At 42.2% G+C, this 4,817-nt stretch overlaps 1 long non-coding RNA gene across 1 annotated transcript; it reads right to left on the bottom strand.

Moving 5' to 3' along the window:
* Positions 1-950: 950 nt before the first annotated feature.
* LOC146441520 (uncharacterized) lies at positions 951-4,130 on the bottom strand. Its single transcript, XR_014849947.1, has 2 exons — positions 3,353-4,130; positions 951-1,589 (listed from the first exon to the last, which is right to left on the bottom strand). It is a non-coding gene; the product is annotated as an uncharacterized LOC146441520 (long non-coding RNA).
* Between the last annotated feature and the right edge of the window lie 687 nt (positions 4,131-4,817).

Below are 4,817 nucleotides of genomic sequence, written 5' to 3' on the forward strand. Positions count from 1 at the left end.
TTTACCAATGCCTTAGGGCATCATCAGACATTATATCTCCAGGAGGAAAGACTCCAGGTGTTGGAGGCTCTAACCCAATGCCAACAGCACAAAAAGGGTCAAATCCACCATTGCTTTTCCCTTTGGGGGAAAAGCACTCAGCATGGTCCTGTTTCCCAGTCAAGACAATTGCTTGCCACCCTCAAGGACACTCTCTCACTGCCTGTAACATGGCACAACCTGACAGGACAGCACATGTTCCCTCCTCACAGAAAGCAGAGCCACAGTGCAGGAACTGTAAGCAGCTCCCTTTGCAGAGCTGTCTTCTGTTCTGCTGCAGTGACCGAGGCAAGCAATTTGATCTGGAAAGTGTCCTACTTACTTTGAAGGCAAGTGAGAGGATTATTGTAAACTGTGATGTTTTTCTTTCTTCAGTCCAGTCTTGACTCACAAGTCATTAAAAATTACCTTGATTTGAAGCAGGAATTTTTCCAATGTTTTTGATTTCCTCCCTCAAAAGCCTGCTCTGTTCCTTCAGGCTTACATGTAGCCTCAGAGGGCCTTCTGTTTGCAGTGGGGTTTGCATTGGCTGAGCACATGAAAAGCAGCCTTGATGGTGGGTGGCTTTCTGCTGTGAAGTGTGACACCGACCTCCACCTTCCCCTGGCACTCACACCTGCTCCATATAATTCACATCACGCTCCTAAAAACGAGTTCAGAAAACCCTTTGATACAAGTTCATCGAGGTCTTGCTCAGCCAGGAGATTCATATCATTTACTCCCAAGAGGCCAACGCAGTGCTTAGCACAATGGGCTGCAGCTTTGCACCAGAGGCTTTCTGCTGAGAACCAAACAGGTGTAACAAACCAGGCACAACCACATCAAACACAGGCAGCCCCTGAACAATAAACATGTCATGGGAACCCTATAAAGCTCTCTTTTTGTGCCTTACTGAACACAAGAGACATGTATTCAGAGCATGTTGGTGCATTTTGGCCAAAATGAAACCCAAAACAAACAAGCAAAAAACCTAAAAACCAATACAAAACAAAAACTAAACACACACACACAAACACCAAACAAAACAAAAACCCAACAAAACCAACCAAAACCAACACCACCACCACACAAAAAACCCCCCAAAACAGCAACAATCACGAAAAGAAGAGACAGATTGTGGATTGATCCTTCTTCCAATAAAGTCAGTAGGAGTTTTGTTGTGTGTACCAAAGCAGTTTGGTCCCTGCTTTCACAGACAGGCTTCCTCCTCCCACATCAGTTGATCAAAATATCATTAGGAGACAGCAGGTTGGTTTGCGTAGGAAGGTGAAAGAAGACATGCCAAAATTAAAAGAAAGGAAAAAATCATTAAATATTTCCAGAAGTCATTTCACCAACTAAGTATCAATTTGCAATGAATACTGAAGCAACATGACAGGAGTCCGACCCATATGTTCTGTGAACACAAAATAAGCCAGTTACATAGATATTTAAAGAAGTCTCACCTGAAACTCATGCCAGTAGTAATTTGAGAAAGGATACATTTTTTTCAGAATCCGGTGTAAGATGGCCTATTTCTGTGGGTTTTCCAGAGATGATGATTCAACGCCCTGTGAACAATGAATTAGGAATCATAACCATTACTGACCCCTTAGATTTGCAATATAGATTGCCTCTGGGCTTATAACTTGTTTCCCTTCCTAAAAGATCATCTCCTCATTCAGTTACGTGTAATTTACTGCATGGTCACACCTAGTGTGCAATTGGGATTTTTTTCTAACTGTTTATAATTTAAAAAACCTCAAATTAAAACAAGCAAACATTAACCTTGGAGTTCTTAGCTTCCAAGTTTCCAAAGTTTCTTTAAAAAGTAACTGTTATTTCTTAGGAGCTGGGGAAAAAGGAAAAGGGATCCCCACCACCCCATTCATTAAATGCTTGTTGAATCTTTTCACCAGTTTTCTGCCTTTCTTATCATGTACTCTACCTCCCTCCAATGCATTCACTCACTTAATTTAAATGCCTTTCTACCAATTTTGAGTCCCACTTCTGATCTTTCCCAGCAGCTTGCAAATTCAGATTTCAAGGGGATCATAGAATTTTCTCCTCATATCCTCTTTTGACTCCTCTTTCTCCCCTGTGGTAGCAGTGCCTCAGCACTTCAGCCAGGACTTTTTCTAAATAAATGAACCTATTCCTAAAACCAAGCCCAAGGCATCTCCTCAGCAGGGGATGTGGCATCTCCTGAACACAGAGAGCACTTGGCCCAAAAGCAAATCTGGTGAAAGTTATCCTCATTTCTCAACTCGACCAAAGACAGAATGCAGAATTTGGGGCAGTTTTTGCAGTGCCCAGTGTCGTTTATTAACCCTGCCTGTAATTACCCAAGTCAATAAGAAACAAGCTGGCTGTGCCCAGGCAGTTTTCCACTGACGTAAGGGAACACACACAGCTGGCTGAAAGGAGCCTGCTCTCTCTGACGGACATTCAGTAATGGATTTGCTGCACCTAAAGCAAAGTTTTATTTCAACACTTGTTTTTAAAAAGCAGCAACCAGTTGTCCACACCCCAGTGATCTGTGTAATTGAGCTCATGACATATCACTATGTTTACTAAGAAAGTGGCAGATGGCAATTATTTGGTTTTTTCTTTCTTTTTTTTTTTTTAAAGAGGGGCACATATGCATATCGTGATTATACAGGGCATTCCTGTTGAAAACAACTTTTATTTAGCAGAGGATATTAAAGCTTGTTTAAAAAACATGTCCTCCATGAGAAGAGTGACAGATGGAGTTAACAACCTCACCTGCTGCTTTACTTAAAAACACTGTCTAATAAGAGGTTGTGTGGTTTAAAAAATACATTCCCGACATAATTTGTAATCCTTTCCTGGGCAGAGGATATAAATACTCTGAGGAAGGTGGCACAGCTCTGGGGGCTAGGCTTGGAAAAAGGAAAGGCTGGTTCTTTATAAAAACTGCTGCTGAATCTCAAAGGGAGAGAAAAACAAGGGCAGCCACATCATGCAACTTTATGCTCATTTCCATCAAAATAGCAGATACAGAGGGGGCAGGTCACAGTTGCAAGGTGCCCATGAAGGACAGGATTTTGAGGTTGTATTTGGGCACTCAAAAGGACAAACTCCCAAAAGAGAAATCACTGTCTTAGTACATCTATAGCGAAATTGCACAACTTTCCCTATGCTTGCCCTGGTTCTGCAGGTTAGTTACAGTGCCCTGCTCTAGAGATTGCATTTTCTTAGCAGGTCGAACTAGAAACGCTAAAGCCACCTTTCTAGGGGCCAAGGTATGGTCAAGATGTTCTGAAAGGTGTTTTGCCATGTACATGTGACAGGTGGTGTAAATCACATGAACCTTGTGTCTGCAGACTCCTCTTGTTCCCCCATGACGCAGATGGCTCTGCTCTTTGCAGGTCACTGGCTCATCTCTTTCTTCCTTCAGCCTCACTGGATGGAACTATTTAAACCCTTCCAGGTTATTTCCACGTCTCCCAGACCAAATTCCCCTACTGTCTCACAGCACCTGGGGAATGTAGGCAAACTCCCCAGCGTTGTCTGAAGCAAATACAGCACACTCGTCTTGGTGGCCACCAAGGGTTTCAGCAGCTGTTGTCAGCGACAGCTTTTCCACAGATATGCAAGAATGGTGCAGGTTTGGAGAAATTATTGCTGCTCCAGAGGCAGATGGTTTAATAATAGTGGTCAGAGAAAATGATATTAAAAAAAAAAACCAGCAGAAAAGCATCTATTAATTAATAATTAATTGAGTAAGACTTGAAGAGGAAATGGCTAGAAGTTCATTAGCATGACCCTTTTGGTGGCAAGACATTAGTGGCATATGTTTTCCACCTTGAGTATTTAAAATTAAATTACTATTCCAGGCTGGGCTACATGTTGCAACACAGGATCAGCATTTCCTGACATGAAATCAGTGAAAGTAATTCAGAAGGCTGCAAGCAGAGAGGATGGCAAGGAGAAGATTAGCCTTTTATTTTCCTTTAAATGACACAGATGTAACAAAGTATGACAATGTGTTTATGAAAACACCCCAGTCAGACCTCAAACTTGAGCATGGGCAGGCAAGAAGGGTATTTCCTTTCTGTTATGAGCCTCGTGCTTACTGCCAGTGTTGGCTTTGCCGTCTCAAAGCATTTTGCTCAGCTAAATCTCAAGGACCTTGGCCTTTAAAGTCTGTGTTCTGTATGTAGAAAGGACCCAAACGTTGCGTCTGAATTAATACAACCTTTTTATGAAGATTCAGTAAGCTTTGTTCCTTTCTAAATGGAACAATTCACTGAATACTAGACTTAGATAAATCTCACAATCCTTGGAGTAAGAGCTGTGGACTGTGGTGAGTATTTCACCACCACCCAGGTAGATTCAGCCTTTCATGGGTGTCTCTACCCTCCTAATTACACATTTAATTACCCTGAAACAGGAAGAGTTGTAACAAAGAGAGCAACACTTCAGGATACGCTCTAGTTAGCTGCTGAAGATGTTCTCCAGGGAAGCGAAAAATGTGAATTCAAATGTCCTTGAGTGCTAAAGAAATACGAATGCTTTTATCTTCCCTTTCAGAAATGGGCAACTAAAAAGCACCATTTCACACAGAGTTCTGTGATAATTGCTAGAGGCCTAGAGTTAGGTTTTCAGGTCCCCTAGGGCAGCATGGAGGTATTGGGGATCTGTTTTTAGACAGAAGCATCTCAAACTGATGTTAGGTACATGACTCCTTTTGGAAAAAAGCCCTGTGCCTATCACCTCAGTCACACCTGTTTCCCCCAGGTAAGACACATGCTGCTAAAGCAGGGCCTGAATAA

The sequence above is a fragment of the Lichenostomus cassidix genome, chromosome 2 (assembly GCF_008360975.1).
Source record: "Lichenostomus cassidix isolate B80296 chromosome 2, HeHo_3.0, whole genome shotgun sequence".
NCBI classification, from domain to species: Eukaryota; Metazoa; Chordata; class Aves; order Passeriformes; family Meliphagidae; genus Lichenostomus; species Lichenostomus cassidix.